Source organism: Dendropsophus ebraccatus, chromosome 5, assembly GCF_027789765.1.
Source record: "Dendropsophus ebraccatus isolate aDenEbr1 chromosome 5, aDenEbr1.pat, whole genome shotgun sequence".
Classification (NCBI taxonomy): Eukaryota; Metazoa; Chordata; class Amphibia; order Anura; family Hylidae; genus Dendropsophus; species Dendropsophus ebraccatus.
The window spans coordinates 113,027,249-113,054,751 of record NC_091458.1 but is presented as its reverse complement, the minus strand read 5'-3'; the positions used below and the strand labels follow the sequence as shown (position 1 = coordinate 113,054,751).

Sequence of the window (27,503 nt, the reverse complement as noted above, 5' to 3'; positions counted from 1 at the left end):
GATTACTTTTTTATATACTGACTACAAGATTCTGGGAAAGCTGGGTGACCGCCATTATACTGACTACTATACAAGATGCTAGGAAAGCTGGGTGACCTCCATTATATTGACTGCTATACAAGATGCTAGGAAAGCTGGGTGACCTCCAATATACTGACTACTATACAATTGCCAATTATTCTGCAATGTGGATTGATACTTAGTGGGGTATAAACCTTATGATTACTTTGATTACAAATAATTCAGCTCATCCATGTAAAGTGCAAGTGGCAAATATACAGTAACTGTGAGGGTGAGTGCAGTTTTCCCTGCCTCATCACAGCATCACACTGACCACAGAAGTATAAGGCCCTGTTCACACGTAGCAAAACTAGCGGAATTCCGCGGCGGAATTGTCTGCCGCGGAATGCCCTTAGCCTCCCTCTCATAATGGTAGTCTATGGGAGGCGCGTGCTACTGTTCTCACAGCGTCTCTCCGCGCTGAAGAATGAACATGTTCATTCTTCAGCGCGGGGAGAGCAGCAGCGCGCGCCTCCCATAGACTCCCATTATGAGAGGGAGGCTAACTGCATTTTCGCAATTCCGCTAGTTTTGCTACGTGTGAACATAGCCTAATAATGGTAGTATATCTGCGCACACTGTTGTGTGCAATTAGAACGTCAATGTAGAGTATTAATTGCACACCGTACAACTGTTGTCTTTAATTTTTCTCATGCATTAACATCACAGCACATGGCACTCTTTCTTTTCTGCCATCCACCAATGTATACCAGTTGAAAAAGGTAATTCTAGACGGAAACGTCCGTTATGGTATACAACTAATGAATAGATTGTGATACAAAGAATGCATGTGCTTTACCTTGGTCATGCTTCCCCACAATAAAATTGCCCCTTAGCCTCAACCTCCAACACATTTCCTTTCTCAAGGAGTGGTAAAGTTGGAGGAAGACAGGAGAGGCTTATATATGACAAGCCTTCCATGTTTGGCTGACTGACGTGTGCATCAGCAACTTACCTACATAGCGCTGAGCTAATCCTCTACCGGCGGGACTTGCAGGGGGCAGGGCTTACCGGGACATACCCGGTGCATTAACTTTTCAGGGGGTGGGGAAGGCAGCGGCTGGTATGGCAGGGGTGTCCAGTGGCTCTGCATCTCAAGGGAAGCAAGTGCCTGGGGCCCCTTGAGGTGCTGTGGGCCCCGGCACTTGCCCGACTAAGCCGGGTGCTGATGCCAGCCCTTCACACACACAGCCTCCACACCAAGGGTCAATACAAGGGAAGATACAATGAGGATTTTCTGCAGCAGGTCTGAGTGCAAAAAATCTGCAGTCTATCAGCAAAGTAGAAAGGACTCTTAAAGGCAACCAATCGGCCAAATTAGGCTGATATGGTTCCCAGGAGCGCTGTAGAAAGCTCCTGCAGAAGCCGAAGCACGTACCAGCTATATATATATATATATATATATATATATATATATATATATATATATATATATATATAGTACTATATAGAAGCCAACGAACCTAAGTCTACAGACATGCGCACATCATTGACATTACACAATTTTCTTCTAAGTCCTAAGACAGACGCAATCGAAACTGCCGGATGTCCTGTAGAATCTAAGTCCACACAATGAGACACTGACCATGCGCGCTAGCAAAATGCTGGGCATGCGCAGATAAATACATCATCCTAAAAAACTCTAAGTTGGACTTTACATCAACTGATCATGCGCAACAACGGCCGATTTGAATATTGCGCCAAGTGCACTGACCCGGACGGGGCTGTTGACTAACACCAATGTACAGGTCTAGAGATCCAAGGTTAGGGCAAGAAAGTGTTGGCTGACCCACTTGCGCCATTGTCACAGGAGGCAGCAATATTTTAAACTGCACTTGCACATTTGGGTGTTGTGTTGTTTCTTTTCTTTTCTTTTCTTTATAGCATACTAATAAAAGTTAAGGGAAAAAGGGTATATTCTGAGACATTCTCAGTAAAGTGCGCACGTACCAGCCGCGGCTGCTGCAGAAGCTTTATACCAGAGAAAAACGAGTTTTATTTCCTTGGCGCGTGACAGGTAAAGCCGGGGAGGTAGTCCTCTGGATGGCTCTTCGTCCCTGTCTAGTCACTGCTATCTGCCTGTCGGGCTCGGTGGAGATAATTGAAAGGCAGAGAGGTCCGTTACTGGCCTCTCTGGCCTCTGCCCAGATGACTACCTCCCTGTCTCTGCCTGTCACGCACCCAGGGAATAAAACTAGTTTTTCTCCAGTATAAAGAGTCTGCAGCAACCGCGGCCAGTACATGCTACATCTGCTGCAGGAACTGTATACAGCGCTCCTGGGAACCCCAATTGGACTGATTGCTTCCCTTCAAATGTCTTCTTTCCTGCCAAACTCCTATGATGCGACTCATGACATAGATACACACATACACTTCATACATATACAAATACATACAAAATACACAAATATGCACATACATGAATTACACGTGTCTGTGCCAAGTCTGGGAGCTACTAAGTAGGGGGGGGGGGGCTATTTACTGAGCGCGCAGGAGGAGGTGGGGGGATTTCTTTTAGGAAACTAAAACCATAGGGCCTGTCTCTTCCCTATGCAGTCTCTGTAGACAGTTCAATTTGGGATGCAGGCCAGACCCCTGACAGCTGATCTGCCCTGATGGTGGATCGGGACCACCACCACACACACTCACAAGTTAAGCTGACCTCAGGCCCCCTCAGTCCAGTAAAGGTCTTTAGCAGAGATGATTAGCAGCAGACGGTCCTGTTGCTGCCTGTTACCTTAATGACAGTGTCAGTTACATCTATTACACAAAGTGTCTGGCAGCTGCTGGAGCCTCCTCAGTCCAGCAGGGGCCCTCAGCAAGCCCACCGGGCATGAAGGAGGGCGGGCGGCCAGCTGGGTGGGCGCCCGGCAGAAAGGCAATGCATCTAACATCTATAAGTTAAGTGTGCAGTTCAGCTCTCTGTCTGCCGAAGCGCCTCTCAGCTGGCCAGTAGTGAGGCGCCTTGTGCCATCGCACAGGTCGCACACCCCAAAGGCAGGGCCTGGCCAAACCCAATCATAATCCATCACCAGATAACACTTCCGAGTCAATAGATCGGTCTTAATCCAGTCCACCACTAGATGTCACAATAAACCCCCATTTATACAATATTATACACTGGAAATCCCAGCACTCTCCTTAGTATGACACTATACCTGCAGCTAAGTATGCACTATACCTGAGTTGTGGGGTTTCCAGGGGACAACCAACGAGAAAAATGCTATATGCAGGTCATAGAATTTCCAAAAACAGTTCTAGTTCTCATGTACACCCATGACAGCTTATCCTAAAAAGTTTCCTGAAAGGATATGTTCCCTCTACAGGAACATGCCATCATTTAGCAGGGATCATGGTCCTTATTCAGATGTCATAATCAATAGATACCCAGCTCTTCCCTCTAAAAGACTGCACATACCCAATGGATGTTAATAATGGATGTGCTTAAAGGGGTAGTCCGGTTTTACAAAATTATATACCTTACACTGCCTAACCAAAAGTTATATAAGGTTGTAATATACATCGTTTACATATTTGCATTGCCTGGCCCCCTTTTTGTATGATTGACTCACCGCCGGAAGTTAGTTCTTTTTATAGTTCTCCTATAACTGTCGACCACCGCTACGTCACTATTCCGTAATTTCGAGACAACGCGTCATCTCTGTAGTCCAATCCATGTGTAATCACGGCGACATCCTCATCACCGCCTCCTTCTTGCTTCAGCACCTCCCCCCCCTGCAGTGATTGGCTGAAGTAAGCCACGGAAGTTCAGCCAATCACATGGTACGCTCTGGGCATGCGTACTTCCTTCTGTGCGTCCCATGCGCACTTGAATATCCCTCCGCCCATCAATTCCTCTTTCTTTTTGGGCTCCAGGAGGATATGTGGCAGGCTGTTTGAGGTGAGAGGAAATGCGGTGCAGGCTGCTGTCCTGCAGGCGGCCGCCGGACCTCAGTTGCGAGGGGGTAGTGACTACCCCGCCCGCAGCTCCTGCCGTGGATTGTGCTGCCGCCACCGGTTCCCCCCGGTCAAACAGTGGATTGTGGAGATGGGCCACCCGACATCCTACGGCTGTCGCCGTTGCTGATGGAAGCCATTCTAGCTGCGGGGGCGTGTACAAGTGACAGGCAGTAATGTGGGCGGAATAATTAGCATGTGGGGCCGTCGATGTGGGCAAAGAATTCCAGCACTTGGGCATGACTAACAAGTGCAGAGGATGATGGGTGATGACATGGCCAGACAGGAAGAAGCAAGATTTACAGCCTGGAGGAAAGGGGGGACTGTATGGACAAAACAGTGGTATAGACGGCGATGAATCAGTCTGATACACTGGTATGTTAAGTTCATAGCAAGCTAAGAATGAATAGTTCTTTTTAGCAAACGCTGGATAACCCCTTTAAGACACTTTAAGTTCTAACATGGAGGTGACCCCCCATCTTGTTGAAGTTTTGGTTTAGTCGTTAGACATGATTCAGAATGCTGCAGCTTTCTTATGGCTATTAAATATAAGGATTTCATAGAAGCTTATCATTCTTTGTCATTTTATAGGCTTATCCCTCTTGTCTGCGTTAGTTAAAGGGGTTATCCAGCGTTAAAAAAACATGGCCGCTTTCCTCCAGAGACAGCCCCACTCTTGTCTCCAGCTTGGGCGGGGTTTCGCATGGCGCAAAAAATGACACCTGACACAGCCCCATAGACCAAAGGATAAAAGCACTTTGAGGCTGGGAATGGAGCGATTTTTAGGAACATATATTTGTTAACAATGGTTTGAATTTTTTACAGGCCATCAGATACAATGAAAGTTATACATATTATATATCGTTGTAATTGTAACAACTTGAGGAACATGCATAACAAGTCAGTTTTACTCCAGGGAGAATGGCGTAAAAACAAATACCCCCCAAATAAACAAAATGCGTGGTTTTGTTTTTTTTTCAATTTCACGACACTTTTTTTCTGGTTTTGCAGTGTACTTCATGAAAAAATTCAGCCTGTCATTGCAAAGTACAATTAGTGGCGCAAAAAAAATAAGGGCTCTTGTGGGTTTCTAGGTGAAAAAATGCAAGTGCTATGGCCTTTTAAGAAGGAAAATATGAAAACGCAAAAATTGAAATTGGCCGGGTCCTCTAAGGGTTAATTGCAAACCACACCTGAACTGGAGACAACAGTCGTGTTGTCTCTTAAAGAAAGTGGTCATGTTTTTGTAGCACTGGATAACCCCTTTAAACGTTAATTCTTCCATCCTGCAAGTGTATTGTAATGAGATTTACACTTCTCAAGTATACTAAAGAAATACTGCTTTTGCACCATTATGTCTCCGTTAGTAGTATAACTTTCTTCAAAGTGGTGATTCATGTAAAAAAAAAAAAACAATAGCAATGCCCAGTATATTAATACAGAAATATACCACATGGTGGCACCCTAGGAAAAGGAAAGAATGCTTACATTTTTATTTCTCCAAAATATTATGAATAAATATATATTCTAGTCTGTAAACAGTTTTCTCAAGTTTTACAAAAGTGTGTGTGCAGAGTAGATCCAAGATTTTGACTTGAAACCTTTGCAGATGAAAACTATATTAAAACATGCAACGTGCAAACTGAGCTCCGTGATGATCGGCACACATTCTCTACATCTGAACTGTGCATTACAAGTTAGAGAAATAAACTTATGGCTAAGTTTACACTATGTAAAAGTGACGTCCGTCCCATAATAACAACCTTCATTAGGCAAATAATTGTACAAGCCTGGAGAACAAGAAAATGGCTGCACATCTCACCCTTGTTTGATTCTAAAGCTTCTCAGCTACAGTACATTAAAAACCAACATCAGAAATTAGTATATAATTTGATTGAACCATATTGCCTCATGTACCACACGCAGGTCTTCTAATATACATGATATACTCTACCAATGGCGTAGTGTCGGTCAGTGACAACCACCACCACAAAGCCACAGGGGGGTGGGGGAGTAGGGGAACCCAACTATCCAGCAACGCCAAGCCCCCAGGGCCAGGGGGCTGTACCACCCCGCAGACACAGCAAGCAGAGGCGATGACCACCAACCAGCTAGACTGAAAGGAGGGGATGGTCTGCACAGCCGGGTCTATAGCACTGTTCTCTGACCAAGGAAGTGTCCCTACCATTCCAAATCATGGCAGATCCGCTTAAGGCTGGGACTTGTGTCAGGGGACAGGACTGTGGAGGTAATCTTTTCATAGCTGTAACCCCTCTATAAACCCACATCTGTCCTGCTCATTCCTTCATGCTCCCTGCAGTCTGTCAGCCCTTGTGTTTCCCATCCTCTCCCTTCCTGCTATAATGTGCCTGCACTCACACTCAGCTAAACACACTGCTGTTATAATGTATCTGCACTTAAATTCAGCTTTATACACTGCTGTATAGAGAAGTTTCTGTCATATCCTCCTGCACAGCTCTTTGATTCTCACGTCCTGATTGGTCCATGCTGAACACACACCCCTTCCCCATTGCTGTCGTATGATCACCCCTGACAGCAGCCCTGCTTCTCTATTCTAGCCTGTTGTACTATGCTACTGCATTATGGGGATCTGCAGTTCCATCCTGTATCCACAAACTGCTGCTTTTTTTCTGGTTTATGCGCTTACTTTACCCTATACTCCACGTACTGATTGCTATACTGTACAGTAACATAATATAACATATTCAGCTGTTTTGAAATGTGTCGTTTTACATGTTATTCAGAATTTTAAAAAATCATTATTTTTGGGGTGTGTCAGCATTTCAGTGATTTCATATGGGAAAATTTGCTTTGGTTTAACAGTGGATTTGGATTACAAGCACGGAACGAATTATGCTCGTAATCCAAGGCACCACTGTATTTGGATTTGTTTTTTAAATTTTTTATTAGCCTTAAATAAACGGAAATACATTAAGGACATATAGAAAACCAGTCACATACAGTTTTCTGATGAAACAGGAGCTGAAAATTGAATGTGCATTTTTTTATAGATTTATAATTATATATAATAATTGTATATTTATAATAATATATTTTCTATATTTATATGTTATACGGAAGTCACATGCTTTCTGTGTAAGCTTGTTTTGTTTTATGTGCTAATAACTTTGTTATGTAGTTAATAAGGTTGTCTATCAAGTTCAACCTATAACCCTACTGTGTTGTTCCAGAGGAAGGCAAAAACCTCATCTAGTGCCCATATCTTGTAATATTATATTTTTTAACAAAAGCATCCAGGCCTCCCTTGAACTTTTTTTTAACTAGTCAGCCACCACAGTATCATGTGCCAGAGAGCCCCATAGTCTCACTGCTCTTCGGGCCATTTCACACGGAGTAAAACTGGTGTGAAAACTGGTGGAGAGGCGCAGAGGTAGAAGGTGCGCAAGATAGACTGCCTGTATGACCTGGAGGCTGGCAGGATTCTCCGCGTGAACTGGCCCTTACAGTAAAGAATCCCCATCTGAAACTTTTAATTATCCAAATCATTCTGAGATAACAACAATTTTTTTTTTATTGACAAAATGTGTTTGTTTGTGTTTCTAATAAATTTTGGTCAATAAATTCCAACTTTTTTGGGGAAATACCATAAAATACTCCTTTTACATTTTTATTTTCCTTTTTTTTTTGCAGTAAGACATGCTGTCTTTTTGTTGCAATTGGTCCAATAACGGTTTAAGAAATCTACCTGTTGGGACCTTGACGCAGTCCTCGGGTCGTAAGTTACAACCAAGACTGCACTTTTGCCCATTATTTGGCACTTGTTCTATGTTTGTATTTCGCCTGTACTCTGGACACTAGCCTATCCCTGTTTAGGTTTGTTCAGCCTCACCCGTCTTGTCTGTTGATTTCTGGCAACCTCAGGGTTAATTATGCTGCTGCTTTATTAGCCTGACTGACTGTTCTTCCTACCAGTCAGGTTATCTGTTTCACAGCTATTTATTGAGGCATCAGAGGCTGGTCCAACCTCTGCTCCCCTATATAATATGTGCATTGCCTATTTTCCTGGGCAGTTATTGAGGTCTCTTTGCCTTCTATATTCTGCTGTTTTGCTATTGTTGTTTATCTGACCTTTGCCTGATGTTCTGTCTATCCCCTTAATTGCCGCTTGCCTTGACCTTCTTGCATTGTCTTTTGACCATTCTCTCTTTTGTGATTTTAAACTTTTGCTGCCCGCTGTTGCTGACCCAGACTGTCCACCCAGGTATATTGTGTTTGTTTGTCTGTCCGTGTTTTGTGTGCCACTTTATACCAGTACAGGTTGTCCGCAGCCACCTAGTGCTGACAGTGGCAAGTAGGTAGGCTCAGTGGGTAGGGAGTAGTTCAGGACTCACTGTCCGTGTCTCTTGTCTGTATTTACAGTTGTGCTGCCCTAGACACTAAGACTTAAGACTATGGATCTCAAATATGCAAAACAAGAGTCTGTGGAGTCTCGGTTGCGAGTTTCAAAACACGGGATAGCCAGATATCTCTAGCCTGTTGCCACGGTGTGCCTCCATGATGGGGAGAGCACCACACCACCCTGAGAAATAGCCCCTTAAGTCCCACTCGGTTGCGAGTATTGGAACATAAATAGGGAAATACCAGGGTGGCCCCTTTTTGTCAATGTCTAACTCAAGGTATGAGTATTGCGATCATGACAAGGGCTTGCCAAGGCAGGCCTCCATCCACAGACAGCAGTTTCGGGGTATTTGCCCCTCGTCAGTGTGGAGTAGGATTCTGGCTAGTTGGGGCAATGACAAATAGACACTAGATCTCACTAGAGATGAGTGAACTTCCAGGAGGTTTAAATCTGTCAGAATCCGAACGCTCAGCATTTGATTACCGTTGACTAAAAAAGGATGCAAATACAGCCCAAAGTGTCTCATTTTGTATGATCAATTAGGTGCATCTTTCGATATATCTAACTTTAGACTTGTCTGACTTTTAGGTTATTTTTTGCTCTTCCTTTAATGTTAAATTTTTGCATATTTTATAAGTTTTTAGGTCATGAAACGTTTCAGTGTTTCTTACAACACGGTCCAACCTCAAACATGTTAATAACTCTTTGTTTTTATTATAGTACTCCCACTAAGGAATAAAATCACATGGACAAAAGCGGCTCTGTTTCTAGAATAAAAATAATTTTTTCTTATCTTACAAAAACCCTTGGCCATAAAAAAAAAACTGGTCTCATGTTACAACTGCATAAAGCCTTGTAAAAATGATGAACCACAGACATTATGACATAATATATAGGTATAGATTGTGACTCGATGTCCTTGTCATTTTTTACATTTATATCAGCACTCTTACCAAGAAATCACTGCTGCTGTTATCCAGTTCTCATCACAGTTTCTCAAACTGTGTAATGGAAGCCATTTAAAAAAAAAAAGGAAATAGAAAAAATATTTTGTGAAGAATAATCACCAGCAAATGCAGAGTAATGACTTTTTTTTAGCAGGTAAAAATAAGTACCATGCAGTTTTCACTATTCATTAAAAGATTATATTGCTTTTAGCTGGCACAAGTGTATAAAAGACCCCAAAAATACCTTCCCATGTGTAAGCTGATTAGAGAATAAATTGTGTATTGTTATTATATGGTGGTATACAGTATATTGTATTTTTTTTAGACAAATTGTTAAAATTAGAACTCCATAAAATGGTTTTATCAGAGTCCCAAAGACTTAAAAAACTACAATTTATTATGAATTAATTAATCAATTTATGAATGTCATTACCTTTTTTTTTTTTTTTTACAAAAAGACATCAGTTTAACTGGAAGTTTATATTTCTTCCGCCTCATGTTTAACCCCTAGACGACCCAGGGCGTATAGTTACGCCATGGAAGTCTGTCCCCAGACGACCTAGGGCGTAACTGTACGCCCTGGGTGTTTCTCCCGCTATAAAGCGTGCTCCGGAGCGGAGCGCGCTTCTTAGCAGGTGGGGGCCGGCTGCAATCAGCAGCCGGGACCTCACCGATAATGACACGCTGCAGCGATCGCGCTGCCGCGTGTCATTAACTCCTTAAACGCCGCGATCGCGGCGCGACCGCGGCGTTTAAGTGTAAGTGACAGGGGGAGTCCCCTGTCACTTACCGATCGGTAAAACGGACTGCCGGAGGTCTCTTACCTGCCTCCGTGCGGTCCGATCGGTGATCTGCTACACTGAGCCTGCACAGGCAGGCTCAATGAGCAGATCGCCGATAACACTGATCAATGCTATGCCTATGGCATAGCATTCATCAGTGTAGAAATCAAACTAATGTATGTACAAGTCCCCCAAAGGGACTTCAAATGTGTAAAAAAAAAAAAAAGTTAAAAACACCAATACACTACCCCAAAGCCCCTCCCCCAATAAAAGTTAAAATCACCCCCCTTTCCCATTATATAAATAAAACATATAAAAATAAATAAACAAATAAACATATAATATACCGTAGCGTGCGTAATTGTCCGATCTACTAAAATATAACAAGCGTCATTGCGAATGGTAAACGGCGTACACGAAAAGAGGGAAAAAAGTGCACGGATTACCGATTTTATGTTATATTATATATAAAAAAAAATTAATACAAAGTGATCAAAACGTCCGATCTTCACAAATATGGTATTAATAAAAACTAGAGATCATGGCGGAAAAAATGACGCCCCATACAGCCCCGTAGGTGAAAAAATAAAACCGTTATAAGTGTCACAATAGGCCCATTTTATTTATAATTAATTGCCAAAAAAAAGGATTTCATTTAAAAAAATATATATAACATTAGAGAATCTGTGTAACCTGCATATGGTTGTGTTCAGACTGACCTATAGAATAATTGTATAATGTCGCTTTTACCATATAGTGCATTACGTAGACACAGGAACCCCCCAAACGTTACCATATTGCATTCTTTTTTGCAATTTCACCAATTTATATCTTCATAAATAATATATTTGGAATTCCATCATACATGTTATGGTAAAATGAATGACGCCATTACACAGTACAACTATTCCTGTAACAAATAAGCCCCCACATGGCCCTGTAGATAAAAAACTGAAAGTGCTAGAGCTCTTAGAAGGGGAGGAGGGAAAAACGGAAACACTAAGATCAAAATTTGCGCGGTCCACTGGGTCATTTTGGGCCTGGTCCTCAAAGGGTTAAAAGGACATATCATTTGTTTTTGTTTTTTTTACCTTTATTTATTTTTATTTATAAATACAAATATGTTTATTTTTATGTATAAAATGGGAAAAGGGGGTGATTCAAACTTTTATTATTCGATTTCGTATTGATAAAAAACAATATCTTGAAGTCCCCCTTCATGAGGTCTATAATAACATCTCATAGAGATCAATGAAGTACATAAATACTATGTATCAATTAGATCAGTGATTGATTACTTGAGCAATCGAGTGCTGAGCCGGGATCAGCATCATTGTGGCGCTGAAGCCTGGCCACACCAGAAGCAGCGATGGCCCCTCTGTGATCACATTGCGCTATGAAATGGGGGCGATCCTGCCCCTAGACTACCATGGATGGGGTAAATGCAGCTGTCAGTTTTGACAGCTGCATTTAAATGGCTAATTAGTCGGGTGCCGCAATCGGCCCATGCCTGCTAGTAGCCTAAGTACCTGGCTGCTGATAGCATCCAGGTGCCGTGGGATTCAGAGTGGAGTCACAGCGTGACTCCTCTCTGAACCTCCCTACCTGCTCCAGGATGTACAGGTAAGTCCTGGGTCGTCAAAGGGTTAAAGTGATACTGTCATTACTAGTGACTTCTAACATGTCTACAGGCATGTTGATATCTTCCTGCTATGTCCAGATTCTGTAGAGGACCTTCTACAATTCCAAACCATATTTAACAACCTGCACCCCGAATTTCTATTCATCTTTGCTCTGACTTATACAGCACATGAAACCCACTGTCTGCTATAATCTGTTGATCTATGACAGAAACCATTCATGCACTTCACTGGAGTTCACTACTTAGCATGAAAAGAATTATTAGTGATCCAGACATAGTCAACAATATGTTGGATAAGATATACATTAAATTCACACAAAGGGGGTACCACGATAAACTGGTCTCACACACAGAATTCACAGTAAATAATCTTAAATAAAATATTGAAAAGACACAATACACTCTCTTTTTTTCAAATTATAATTTATTTTTTATTCTTGGCAAAAATGAAGAGGGTTGAAGGGGGTCTTTTTTTGCATTACTGGCTTATTAGTAAAGCCAGCCAATGTTGTATGCAAATTCATTATTAAATGTCCCAATTAACGAAAGACTCAAAAAATCTCTTTTGGATCTAAACTCGCATCTGTGACATGGTGCCCTTCAACAATTTCAACAAAATCTGCACTAAAATGGCACTTTTCTCTTCTGAGGTCTGCATCACAAATTGTGGGGTGCCTGTAGCTCAAGTGTTATTTGTGAAAAGTAGTTATTTTAAGCTATATGTACATATTATCAGAAAAAAAATGTACATTTTTTGCTTTTATGGGCCAGTGCTAAAAGCTTTCCACTAACATCTATGAGTTCCAAATGCTCCCTACAACGTTATATCATTTTTGAGGGGTATAGTTTTAGTATGGTGTTGAAGTAGTTCATGCAAAGTCTATGCTAAATATAAAAAATGGATGCTCCTACACTTCTGAACCCTGCTGTGTGTTTATGGCAGCAGTTTATGACCACATGTAGGGTATTGCCATAACATAATGGGGTGCCTATGCCCCTAGGTTCATTGTGAATGTTAAACATTTTAAGCCAAAATGAATTCTTAGAGGAGAAAATGTAATTTTTAGAAAAATTTTCATTGCCCAATGCTAAAAACTTTTCTTAAAAATCAGTACGGTCAAAATCAATAATGAAAAATTATGCTCCTTCCCTTCTGAGACCTGCAATATGCCCAAAAAGTAGTTTTATTTCAATATGGGGGAACTTCTGTACTTAGAAGCAATTGGATAACAAATTTGTGGGTGCTCAAAATTGAGAACATTTAGGCTATGTTACCAGCTATGTTTTTTTTTTTTTTTTTTTTTTTGGGGGGGGGCTATGTCACTGCAACCTATTGAGAAATCTCTCCTTTTAGGCCCAAAATATTTGCATAATACTTATACGCCAAATGGGCCAAAATGCCGGCTGTTCAAAAAAAGCTGAAACTTTATATTATTGGAACATCTGGGGGGGGGGAGAGTCACTACTCCACCAAGATAAGTGCCTTGATCAGTGTAACTTACTGAATGTGGTCCTTTGCAGGGTGTTTCTTATATTTTAAAACCTTAGTTTCATGAAAAACTCTACATGGTTTCTAATAAAAAAAAAAAAAACTCTAATAAAAAGGCAAAAAAATTGAGAACATTTAGGCTATGTTACCAGCTATGTTTTTTTTTTTTTTTTTAAATTTCTAAAGCCTTCGTGTGCAGCAAGGAACACCTAGGAGCCACACATGGGATATTTCTGAAATCTTCTGATTCGAAGGAACAAATATTGAGTTTTTACGGTAATGTTCACTACATCTTCTGCTGGCCCTATTAATATACAACTGGATAATGTAAATTATGACCATCTGTGAGAGCCAGAAATCTTGCTGGTTGGTACGTGATTAAATATTGCATTTTTTTAATACATTCTGTCTCTTACAGTTAAAGTATACCTACTATTAAAATTTCAGACCTCAACACTCTTTCTTATGGTAGGTGGGAAAACGTGCTAAATCGGCAATGTATCAAATACTTATTTTCCCCACTGTATATTATTTGCACTATATTATTCTAAAGGTAGTGTTCTTGAAACACCTTCTTTAATATTTGCATTTATTGCCAGCTGTCTGCATTGAGCACACTATCATTAGAAGCTTATGTTTTTGTGTAATAAGAAAAAAAAGAACAATTTACACTGAAAGTTCTTTGTGCAGCAAAAACTTTTCTAATTAGCCCAGTCCACTGTGGTTATGCAAACAGCCATTACTAGACCATTATGCAATGTGTGTTCATAAATGATACCTTCATATTACTTTCCACATTTCTGTTATTTTAAATAATTAGGTCTGGATGAAGTGCTATAAGAAAAGAATTACATTTCTGAAGAGGACACTTGTAGTATCATATTTACCACATTATTTGTGAAGCAAAGACACCTTTCAGATAATGATGTCCTTGCAATTTAGTTCAATTTAACACAACAGAAGAAAAAAAAAACTACTGAAAAACAAATCTGATCAATACATTTTCATCACATTTTTCTATATTTTTGTATATTTATATTTATAATTCTTATAATTACAGATAGTCATAACAAAAACTTTTTTCTTAGGGTTTGTTCACACATTCAGGTTTTTAATTGCAATTATTGAATACAAAGCCAGAAATGGAATTGAAAAGATGAAAACTAGATGAAAAATTCCTTGTATTTAATAATTGCAAATAAAAGTCTGAAATGAATGCGTGAACACAAACTTACTTCAGATGAAGTGTCCTTAATGAATAAATTAAGGATATTTGATAAATACCCTTACAGCAAAAGGATTCATCTGTATGTCTATTACAGAGTCTGAGAATATGAAACTTGTCTGCCTGCTCAATATGGGGCAAAGACCATTTGTATATTACAGCCAACACTTGATGGCAGCTGCTGATATGGATCGTTAGTCCAATCTCAGTATTTAACCCTCTAACCCTCTGTGGTCACAGCATGTGGTGGTTATCCGACAAGTGTCCACCCTATCGAAGCTTTAGTTGGCATGTTTGCAATGCAATTGCAGGGTGCCAATTAGTTGCAATGGCAAATGAAGGCTTTAAGTTCTATTGCATTGTACTGTATAAGGAATCAAATTAATGCTTATATACAGTATGTTGTATGTTTCTTAGAGAAATGGAAAAGGGTAAAAAAAAAAATATCAACATAATCCATTTTGATTATCCTCCTTTCCTGTTTAAAAGAAACAAAAGAAAAGCTATTCATGACAAATCATCATGGTGAATATAGGGTTTGGGAAAAACTATTAAAGATGTGGCATACAGCTAGCACCTGCTGCAAATAGCACAGGATCAGTTCCTGTAAAAGGTGTATCGGCAGTCATTTAGAGGTTAAACTGTCACTGTTAAAAATTGCACAGAGACAGATTTAATTTTACTGTGGCCAGCAACTAGTGACAGGTCCTTGCACAAAGCCAGGGACCTGTCATCGCTAACCTCAGCTATGGATCGACCTGGTTGGTCCATCATTATGGGCAGCTCTCCTGGCTTTGATTTCTTCTATTGTGTGTGGGTGGAGTGCAGGTCAGGGAGAGAACAGTACATGGTCACAGTACATGGTGTGTATTCTTAGTAGAGACTTGTTACTGGTGGTGTGCCACAAGGGTCTGTTCTGGATTCTAGTTTTATTTTCTGTACTATAATCACTTGTTACTGTACCTGATATTCATCCCTGTCATCTGTTGCTATAGGTGATGTTTGCTCCTTTAAGTGTACTTAATCATGGCTCCTGTTAGTGTACCTGATTGTCGCCGCTGTTTGTATATATGATCATCACTCCTGTTACTACACCTGATTGCTGCTGCTGCTGTTACTGTGCGTAAAATTTGAAAACTTTGCTGCTAAACTTCTAAGCCTTATAACATACTAAAAAGTAAATAGACAGAAGCGAAAAGTACAAATGTAGCCACCATTAAAAATATGGTAGTGGAGCCATGGAACTTTGCATGGATATGCTTACACATTGCTGATGTACTTTTCATGGCACCCTACAATGGGTGTAGAGCATTACTGAAAGTACTTACTGTCACGGGCTGCGGCTCAGCCGTTCTGCTGCAGTGCGCAGTGTGCGCGCAGTGACTGCCTTACCCGTTTCTGCTCCTGTCATAAGTTCTCCCGCCTCCTACGGCATGCGCTGGCTCTGTCAAATTTGAAGGGCCAGTGCACCCTTAATGTTTAACACCTGTTAACAGCCTGCCCCTTCCTGGAACCCTTGCTGATTCATAGCCTGTTGTATAGCCTCATAGCCTGTTGTATATTGTTGTAGCGTTATTCCTGCCTGTTACCCGCCAGTTGTCCTGTTTTCCCCCAGTCTTGATGCCTGCCATCTTTCAAAACCTGTCTCCCATTTCCATTCTTTTTGTGGTCCTTCGTTCCTGACTCCCATTGCACCTCGGCCACCACTGCTACCTAGCCAAACCAGGGGTAGCGACCTGGGGGTCGCCTGCTGCAGCAAATCCTTGTGGTGGGTTCTGGTGAAGACCAGCGGCCCTTTTAGACTGACAAGGCATACTGTGGGAGCCTTGATACTCTGTACCTACAAGAGCAGGAGCCCCTGTCTTTGAAAAGAGCCCCTGCTAACATATTTCTGTTTCTTATTATGATGGAACGTAAAGACCCATAAGGTTAAAAGGGGTCATACTCCTAGTGCTGATTTACACAATTCATATGTGTAACAATTAGAGATAAGCAAAGTTTTTAATTATTCAGTTGGCCAGATTTGCCAATTTTTGGTGTAAAGTTTGTGAACTTGCAATCCAAACCTCAACAAATCACACTAAAATAAACTGCACTTTTGGTGCAGTTCAGCTGTTTGGCTTTGTGTCTTCTGATTTTGTACCTTTGCTCCTGACAGTGTGTGACCTCGGCTTGTTTTAAAGAGAATGTACCATCAGACCTCTAATATTGTGATACATACCAATCTGTCGGTGCTGACATGTACACCAAGCTGGTGTGGAGCATTTTTCTTTTCCCTGCCGAGTCGCAGTCAATTTCCCCGCCAAACGGATATTCAAATGAGCCGGGGTGAAGTACAGGAGGTAGACCTGTGCTTTTCTACTTCACCTTCTCCCCCGACCCTTGCCGCTTGCTGCTAACTCTCATCTTACACGCCTCAGTACCGCCTCTTATGTTAATACAGCACCTGTCATAGGTCCTACAGTATGCTACACAGTCTCGCCTCCTGTTTATGTCCCGGCTGCCCTGTCATCACGCTGGGATGTAGGGCCTGTCCTATTAAAATAAGAGGAAGTACTAAGGCGTAGATGATGAGTGTCAGCGGCGTGTCACAGGTGTGTGGGGGGGGGAGAAGGTGAAGAGGAAGAGCACGCCCCCGAGTCTGCCTCCTCTGCTTTACCCCGGCTCATTGAAATATCCGTTGGGCGGGGAAATAAACGGCGACTGGGTAGATAAAAGAAAAATGCTCCATACCAGCTTTGTCTACATGTCAGCACCGACAGATTGGTATGTATATCACAATATTAGAGGTCTGATGGTACAAACTCTTTAAGGTATCTTCCTATGGTTCTGTCTTGGTTCTGCTTTACTCATTTGTGACCCCTGGCTGTATCTGACCTGGTTTGGTTCTGACATGGACTATCGACAATACTCCCCTGACAGAGCCTACACGTGGCAGCATAGGAACTGTCACCCAGTTGGGGTCTGCCACCTAGGGCAGCATGCCAAGTAGGCAGGGTCAGTGGGCTGGGTTCCAGCAAATTTTTTGGGTATAATTACATATTGCACTTCAATGTTTGTTAATACTTATCTTTACGGATCGCATAGTCCAGCCAATGTAAACCTTGCCACAAGGGCACTTTAACATATAAATTACTTATTTAGAGTTATAAGAAAACCACCCTTTTAGTTTAACAGGAATACCTTTCATGGGATGCATTACTTGATCTCCTTTGATTATAGCGCTACAATCTAGCATGCTAAAAATGCTAATTTACCCATCTTTTTTGCTCTCAGGAACCTTTGTCTTGAGCAGTGGCGTAGCTACAGGGGTCGCAAAGGTCGCGGTCGCGACCGGGCCCCTAGCCAGGGGGGGCCCGGCCCCCCCCTCGCCTCACTCGGTACTTCGCCTCACTATTGCTGCAGCTGCTGTTCGCATAAGAACCGAGAGGAAGGCTCCGGCACTTCCTGGTTCCCACAGTGCATGCTGTTTGCTCACCTCTCCTCTGCTCAACCCCCCTTCTCCTGACGACCAATCATTGGAGAGGAGGAGGGCCAGGCACAAGCTACCATGAGAATTCTTCCTGCCCCTGCATTGGCCACCCGCAGGTATGTTTTTTAAAATGTTGAGGGGAGATACTGTGTATAGGGGCTGGGGACATGTGCATACTGTGTATAGGGGCTGGGGACATGTGCATACTGTGTATAGGGGCTGGGGACATGTGCATACTGTGTATAGGGGCTGGGGACATGTGCGTACTGTGTATAGGGGCTGGGGACATGTGCGTACTGTGTATAGGGGCTGGAGACATGTGCGTACTGTGTATAGGGGCTGGGGACATGTGCGTACTGTGTATAGGGGCTGGGGACATGTGCGTACTGTGTATAGGGGCTGGGGACATGTGCGTACTGTGTATAGGGGCTGGGGACATGTGCGTACTGTGTATAGGGGCTGGGGACATGTGCGTACTGTGTATAGGGGCTGGGGACATGTGCATACTGTGTATAGGGGCTGGGGACATGTGCATACTGTGTATAGGGGCTGGGGACATGTGCATACTGTGTATAGGGGCTGGGGACATGTTCATACTGTGTATAGGGGCTGGGGACATGTGCATACTGTGTATAGGGGCTGGGGACATGTTCATACTGTGTATAGGGGCTGGGGACATGTGCATACTGTGTATGGGGGCTGGGGACATGTGCATATTGTGTATAGGGGCTGGGGACATGTGCGTACTGTGTATGGGGGCTGGGGACATGTGCATACTGTGTATGGGGGCTGGGGACATGTGCATATTGTGTATGGGGGATGGGGACATAGGCAGGGGCTGGGGACATAGACATAATGGTGGAGATTTATCAAACATGATGAAAAGTGAGACTGGCTCAGTTGCCCCTAGCAACCAATCAGATTTCACCTTTTATTTCCCAAAGAGTCTGTGAGGAATGAAAAGTGGAATCTGATTGGTTGCTAGGGGCAACTGAGCCAGTTTCACTTTACACCATGTTTGATAAATCTCCCCCAATGTGTTTAGGAGGCTGGAGGGGTAGTCAGGGACTAGGGACACATACCAAGGAGGGGGGGGGATCATTGCACTGTAGAAGGGATATTGAGGAGAAGGCAGGAGGGACACTGTGGCTGGGGGAATACTAACAAGGAGGGGGAGTGCTATGGGTGGACAGCATTGGCACATATGCTTGTGTGTGTGTGTGTGTGTGTATGTATGTATGTATGTATGTATGCTTGTGTGTGTGTGTATGTATGTGTGTGTGTATGTATGTGTATTTATATAATATAAATTTTCTATTTTTTTCAGAGAAGTGCTAGATAGTCTACACTACCTTTCACTGGTCTGAAGAAGAAGACTCAGCGAGACATCTCTGATTAACAACTAAAGTAAGTAGAATTTTTAATATTAATTTATTTCATACTGGGGGGAATTCAGACATGGTGTATGTGGATGGACATGTTGCCGGGGGCACACTATAGTTAGATTAGGACTTACTGAGGGGAATATGGTGTATATTGAAACGAATATAACAGAATTCATGTGAAAAAAAAATATTTTTTTTTGTTCCCCACAGAACTGCTAGATAGCCTCCTAACTTCCTTTTACCAGTCTAAAGCAGAAGACTTAGCGAGACATCTCTCATCCACAAGTGAAGTAAGTTTTAAGTGCTTCTCCTCCACTATAAGAATTGGATGGGAGGAATATATTGGATCTTGCTGGATAAATAATATGTATTTTGTAATAGTGTGTTGATTTAATGTAAAAAAGTTAAGTAGAATTTTTTTGTATTAATTTATTCCATACTGTGGGCGGACTACTTTGTCAATGCTTAAAGGGAACCAATCAGCCGCGGCTGGTACATGCTGGGAGGTGCTCAGGAGCTTTATACAGCGCTCCAGGGAACCATATCAGCCCAATTGGGCTGATTTGTTCCCTTTAATAGTAGGGACACAGGGGGAGATTTATCAAACATGGTGTAAAGTGAGACTGGCTCAGTTGCCCCTAGCAACCAATCAGATTCCACCTTTCATTCCTCAGACTCTTGGAAAATGAAAGGTGGAATCTGATTGGTTGCTAGGGGCAACTGAGCCAGTTTCATGGGGGGACATGGTGAGGATGGATCAGAGCATGCTGAGAGGAGGTTACATCTTCTATACAGCAATTCATGTAAAAGAATATGTGAGATATATGTATAATTTATTTTTTTTCTTTCAAGGAACTGCCAGATAGCCTGGACTGCCTTTCACTGGTCTGAAGGAGAAGAATCAGCAAGACATCTCTGATCAACAACTAAAGTAAGTTGAATTTTTAAAAATCTTACTTTAGGGTACAAACATACGCAGCAGATTTGTTGGTGCAGATTTGATGCTGTGTTCATTTATTTAGATCTAATCTGCTGCGTATCTGCTGCGTATTTGCTGCGTATCGCAGCAGTAAATACGCAGCGTATATGCCGTGTGTGTGTTTGTACCCTTAGGGTATATTCACACGAACGGACTCACAGCTAGATTCTCGCTGCGAGTCCAGCAGGTCCTGGCAGTTCCCACACACTATATACTCGCTGCGGTCTGAACGACCGCAGCGAGTATGTAATTCTGCCGCCCATAACCCCTTCTACTCGCGCCCGGCTCCCCCGCTGTAAGCATACATTACCTCTCCTCGCTGCACGGGTCCGGCGTCCTGCTCTCCCGTCTGGCCAATCAGTGGCTGCGGCTGGGCAACACACTGATTGGCCGGGTGGGTGAGCAGGACGCCGGACCCGTGCAGCGAGGAGAGGTAATGTATGCTTACAGCGGGGGAGCCTGGCGCGAGCAGAAGGGGTTAAGGGTGGCAGAATTACATACTCGCTGCGGTCGTTCAGACCGCAGCGAGTATATAGTGTGTGGGAACTGCCAGGACCTGCCGGACTCGCAGCGAGTCCATTCGTGTGAATATACCCTTAAAGGGGTTCTCTTGCCAAGCTTACTTTGAACTGAGCCCAGCCGTTTGAAGTCTGACATGGCATAACTGCATTCCAGCACACAGAGGGGTGGCGCTGAAACTCAGCTGCGCCCTGATGTCAGACTTTCGGCGGCTGGGCTCAGTTCAAAGTAAGCTTGGCAAGAGAACCCCTATAACACAACAGCAAAAGGAAAACTAGATCGTTTGCTGTTTGTATTTATTTTCCCCACTGGCTCCAACCAGTCACCTTTGTTACATATGTTAAATTTATCACTTAAAGAGGTATTATCATCTGGCCAATAAGCTCAGCATCTCTGTGATGCTTTCACTTCCTGGATGGGTGAGGGGTGTAGGGAGAACAGGACACAGTGGTGCTGAGCTGAATCAGCCCTGCTCTGAGCCCTGAGCTGAATCAGATCATCTCTGTGTCTTCCTCTAAGATTACACATGCATTCAAGGTTAATCCACAAACCCTGGAGACATCTGTGATCTCAGAGGGAGACACAGAACCTGGAAAATGTATACCTACCAGTTTCTGAGGTTCCCAGCCCCCACCGCTTACAGAGTGAAGAGCTGTGGTCAATAACCTAGTGGGCAATTTTGCTAATGAAAAGTATTGGGAAAATTGCTTTTGCAGTGTATAAAAGTGTACATTTTTTCACAGAACTGCTTTATAAATACATCATGTCTTACCATCATATGAGCGGTGCTCAAAAACGGAAAAGGAAAAGGGATGAAGAGGAGAAACATGCCAAACTCCCTAAAATAAGCAGTTTCTTTAAGACACCTAGAGATGCGAGTACATCCTCTGCTTCTCTTGTTACCAGTGAACAAGGTGCATCAGTGGAAAATTTAAATGTGAGTCCTAGCAGTGTTGTAGAAGGTTCAGTGCAGGACACTGAAACAAGTGTAGATGAAGGCACTACCAGTATAGCAGAGGAACACTTACAAAGTCCATGTGGGTCACAGTCACCTGCGCCATCTAGTTTTATTGAAAGTGTTCTAACAGAGGAACACGTAACCGACCGAGGCCATTATCCCATCAATATTACAGATGCAAATATTAAACGATTTATTATAGGTAATGGTCCATGTAGACCTAAAGGACCATTTCCACTAGATGAAAAAGATGGAAGGTGTTTCTCAGCAACTTACTATGAAAGAGTCACTAAAACAGGCCTTAAGTTACCTGTTACTTGGCTACGTTATTCACCCAAACTTAATGCAGCCTACTGCGAGCCTTGCTGGTTGTTTGGAGATCGCAAGAAACAGGGCTTTGAGCCAGCATGGGCAAAAGGTATTCAAAAGTGGCAACGGTTATCTGCAAGGATCCAAAAACATGAAAATAGTCAGTCTCACATAGATGCATGTATAGTGTATGATCATTGGAGACGTAATAAAACAATAGATGAGGAAAATGAGAGAAAAATCAGACAAGAAAACCTGATTTGGAGACAAGCCCTACACAGAATTGTGAATGTTACCCTAACAATGGCTATGGCCAACCTTGCTTTTCGTGGCCACAGGGAAAAACTGGGAGAGGTAAACAATGGGAATTTTCTCACCATTGTTGAATTACTTTCTGAATATGATCCTATACTTAAGGACCTCTTGCAGAGACCCCAAGGAACAGTTAAATATCTAAGTCCACAAATACAAAATGAACTGATAAGTGTTCTTGCAAGCAAAGTAGAGGAGGACATCATTTCGGAAATCCAGACATCACAGTTTTATTCTGTAATAATGGATACAACCCAAGACTTAAGTAAAGTAGACCAACTTAGTCAAGTGTTTCGTTATGTAATCGTTGAGAAAGATGAAAGTTGCAGGGTAACTAGTATTAAAATTGAGGAAGCCTTTTTAGGTTTTCAGTCCATTGAAGACCAGTCAGCTGCTGGTCTTGAACACAGTATAATTCAATCTATACAGAAAAGAGGATTAGATCTGTCAAAATGCAGAGGACAGGGCTATGATGGGGCTGCCACTATGAGTGGCATTTACACTGGTGTTCAAGCTCGCATTAGCAGCAAGGAAAAAAATGCTCTCTTTATACATTGTGCAGCTCATAACCTAAATTTAGTTTTGCAGGACGCTGTATCAGATATCACTGAAATCTCACAATTTTTTGATGTTCTTCAGTCTTTGTACAAGTTCTTTAGTGAAAGCGTAAAAAGATGGGCATTTTTGGCATCCTTTACTTCTGAATCCTCCTTAACTTTAAAACAACTTTGCCCAACAAGATGGGCATCTCGACATGATTCATTGTTAGCCCTACGGTTTAGGTTTAAGGATATTTTACAAGCTTTGTCTAAAATTATTGTTCTATCAACCAAGCCAAAGGAGAGGGATGAGGCCAGTGCATTAAAGGCAAAACTGGAATCTTTCCAGTTTGTTTTTCTAATTGTCTTACAGGCAAAAATTTTAGAAAGTGTAAATGCAGTTTCTAAAATGCTGCAGTCAAAAGACATGGATCTCTCTACTGCAACCAAATTAATATACAATGCTACTCAAGTCCTTAGCAACTTTCGAAATAATTTTGATGAGGAAAAAGAACAGCAGTAAGTCTTGCTGAAAAATGGGGCATCCAGGAAAAATTTGAAAATAAAAGAGTCAGGAAAGTTAAGAGACATTTTGATGAGCTGTGTTTGGATGAAAGGTTGCAGGACCCAGAAGAAAGATTCAAAACAACGGTATTCTACAAATGTTTAGACATAGCTATAAGTCAGCTGCGTAACCGTTTTAGTGGGATGAACACAGTGGTAGAAAGGTTCAGAATTCTTCAGCCAACAACACTCTCGTCAGAATCCGATGATGCAGTCTTTACAGAAGCAAAAAAACTGCAAGAATTCTACCAGGATGACTTATCCAGCGGTTTTCCTGGTCAGTTGTTAAGTTTCCGATCTGCGCTTCCAGAAGATATCAAACGAGCCTCATCTGTAAGAGATCTAGCCATTCTCCTGATGGTAGACAACTCTGGATTATCTTCTACTCTGCCTGATGTCTGCATAGCATTTCTGCTTTTTCTTACACTTCCAGTAACTGTATCATCTGCAGAGCGATCATTTTCAAAATTAAAATTAATCAAAAACTACCTTAGGAGCACAATGTCTCAACAGAGACTAAGTCACCTAGCCCTGCTGAGTGTTGAAAATGAGAGGGCCAGAAAACTTGATATTCATGGCATAATTGACAAGTTTTCTGAGGCTAAAGCACGAAGATGTACATTTTAGTAGGATTTGTGAGTATATAGTTTGGCAGTTCAGAATTACGAGTTTTAGGGGGTTTCATATCCACCAGTTTTGTAAAACAGCTTCTGCAGTTTTTTTTTTATCAAAGCCTGAGGTTGATCAAACAGTAAAAAGTATGTCATTCCTATACATTTTCCATTTCTTTTGAGTCCACTTCTAGCTTTGTCTAAAAAAAACTGGTAGCTTTTTATTAAAAAGTGTGGGAAACCTACCCTATTTTGTTTGAAGTCTAACACTGTTAAAAGTTTATACTAACACACTGTTTGCTTACTTTTGTTAATCTTATTATTTAGTTAAATTGTTCCAGTTCAATCAGTTAGTGGATGGTTTGAGTAATCATTTATATAGCATCTGCCCTGCTAGAGACCACAGGAGGCAACTAATGGTGCGTTTACACAGAGAGATTTATCTGACAGATTTTTTAAGCCAAAACAGACTATCAACAGGGAACACGTCATAAAGGAAAGACTGAGATTTCTCCTCTTTTCAAATCCACTCCTGGCTTTGCCTTCCGAAATCTGTCAGATAAATCTCTGTGTAAATGCACCATAAGACATTCTGATAATGGTAAAAAAAAGTGTATATAGTGCTCATAGGTGTGCCCCTGATTGTCTTTAGAGTCATGGCAGATGCTTCCAAAAGTTAGACTTGTTTGAATATATAATCTAAAGTCATTGTCCCTTTGTTTTTTTACAGGGTTCCTATTCAATTTAACTTGTTCAGCTACGTTGTTTTGTTGACTGTTTTGGAATTCGTTATCATGGATTAATGTTTGTGGATCTGTGCTGTTCATGTCCTTTCAAGTTATTAGTGAGTATGATTTGTGTTGTTTTTTTTTTCTGTTCTTTATGAAATATAACCTATAAATAGTGCCTCACATGCTAATAAATGTCTATTCTTGTGTCTTGTGTATAAATGTGTCTTGATTTTTGTCTTGGGCTGATTGATAAATCTAGGTCAATGTATGGACTCTCACAAGGTACAGATCTGACATAAAGAAAAAAAAAATTTCAACACTATTATTAGCAGACCTAACTATTTATTTCCTGCTCCTAGGTCTGCCACCATGTGTCCTCCCAGTAACCAGGCCTCTCCAGTTTAAAAATAAAATGCTACTGTCCTTTTACTTAATAACAACGCTCTTAAAGTATTAAACTATATACAGCATGAGATATTAGCTTTGTCGTATTTATGGAGGGTGGTTTTGCGGGTGATAGTGTGCGTGCGTGTGTGTGGAGGGGGGGGGGGGCCCAGATTGACCTCTTGCACCAGGGCCCATGAGACATTAGCTACGCCCCTGGTCTTGAGGTTTTGGACCTATGAACACCTGCTCTCACCCGATAGTTTTTAAGGGTCTTTCCTCTCTGATTAATAATTTTAGGGGTGTCTCAAATACCCTTCCAAACTTAGGGTCAGCCTGTAAAAGACGCCAATATTTTTGCACCTCTTTTCAATTATTTCATAGTGTCCATCATAAGTAGTAATGAATCTTTCTTCCTTTTTACCCTTTGTCTAATGCTCTGTCTCAATATATGTCCAATTTCCTATCCAAATTTCTTTACCTGTACCTCATTGTACCTTCTAGACACAAATTTCTTTGTCATAATCTCCTTCTTCTCCTGATATCCAGCATTAAATATATATCCTACCTGTACAAGTAAATTGGCTAAGAGAAATCCTGCTAAACACTTGGAAAGCATGGCAGCTATTCCTAGCCAATAGGTTATCATCTGTATTTTAGTAAACAATGTAATGTCTAGTCTCCCATCCTCCTCTTTGGTGATTTCCACATCTAAAGAATGGATATTGTCTAAATCACACTCTAAAATAAATTCTATTAGTACATGTTTCTGGTTGTTGTTGAGGATGTGCCAATTCAGCTGTTCACAGGATCTGCTCCTCGTACCTCAGAGCATGACATTGCTACTGCGCTCATGAGCCCACACATATTCTTCCTCAAACTTTGTCATATAAATATTTGCAAAAATTGGTCCTACATGTGAATCCATCAAAATCCCCTGTAGCGAAGTGAATCTGACGCATTTCGGCACAGTACAGTCTTTTGGTGGGTGCAAGGGATCATCCATAATCCCTGTGCCTGTCTAATCAGCTGCAAACCCCATTGTGATGTCAGCAACCCATTCTCACCCTCTATATAAGGTGAGTCGCTTTCTGGAGACGGCCAGTCGGCTGTGTATAGTGGAGAGCAGGTTACAGCTGGCAGTTAGAACTGGGAGAGAAATACAGAGAGGAAAAGCTTGTCTAATAGCCCTGTGTTGCTGGAGACTCTCTTGGGTATCTGTAATGTCACCCGGAAGGTGGCGCTAGCTCAGAGTGGAGCGATATGCTCTGCCAGTGTGCTACTGTTGGAGTGGCCCCCTGTGAGTCTGGGGCTGTGTTCCAGACGCTTCCAAAGATGTCACTGGAGTAAGGGGAAGATAAGGATGTAACAACTACACAAATTATAGTTGTACTTTGTTCCTCTTATTTCGATCCTCAGTTAATGTAATCTATTGTGACCTTTATTTTAACTGTAATAAAAGAAGCATTTCAACTTTTAAAAAGTATATTTTTTAACGTACAATGGTACTGTTATACACAGTATTAATTTTACAGTAAATTTTAGAAATATGTAAAATCTTATTGATAAAGTCATTTTGCCATCTGCTTATTTTATTAATTTTTTTTATTCTCTTTTATTAAATGTACTCAGCAAAGTGTAAAATTAACTCACTGTTTTTCCCTCCATCTGCTTTCTTATTCTCTGTAAACTAAATAGTGTAAAAACAGCATAGAAAGTGACTTGCTGTAGATTAAACATAATAGGTCGCCTTACACCCACTACTGCCATCCTAACAAATGGTGCTCTTCTGCTTGCGCCATCAATCAGTTGTGCGGGGAATCTGAATTAAAATAGAATGAAATAGTGAGAACACAGTGGGAAAGTTTTGAAATATGCCAAACAGATTCCATTTGTTAAAGCTGCTTTTTGAGTAATTAGGAAACTTCTTCCAAACTATATTCAAAAGTAGCTTTTAATGGGCAATAAAAGCACAATTAGCAGTGCTGACATTTGGGGAAAGCGACTAGGGCAATTGCACTTATCAATCACTGCTCCTAACTGTTTTCTTCCAAGATCCATTTGTTTCACTTTTTTTTTTTTTGAGCATAACTTTTGCCTTTTTAAGCAGAAATAATATAGAATATAAAGATGTACATAGTTTTAATATTTAGAATAATTCTTTTTTGGTTGCAATGTGACTTCTGTTGCCTACAATAAAGAGATTGCTGCCAAGATGCTCTAACATCTATTCTGAACTGGAGACATTTTATCCATT

The 27,503-nt window shown here is 41.6% G+C and overlaps 1 long non-coding RNA gene across 1 annotated transcript; it reads left to right on the top strand.

Annotated features, from left to right (window-relative positions):
* The first annotated feature begins 19,322 nt into the window (after positions 1-19,322).
* Positions 19,323-25,335, top strand: LOC138793746 (uncharacterized). The gene is made up of 2 exons (XR_011363331.1): positions 19,323-19,362; positions 25,222-25,335. It is a non-coding gene; the product is annotated as an uncharacterized lncRNA (long non-coding RNA).
* Positions 25,336-27,503: the final 2,168 nt, after the last annotated feature.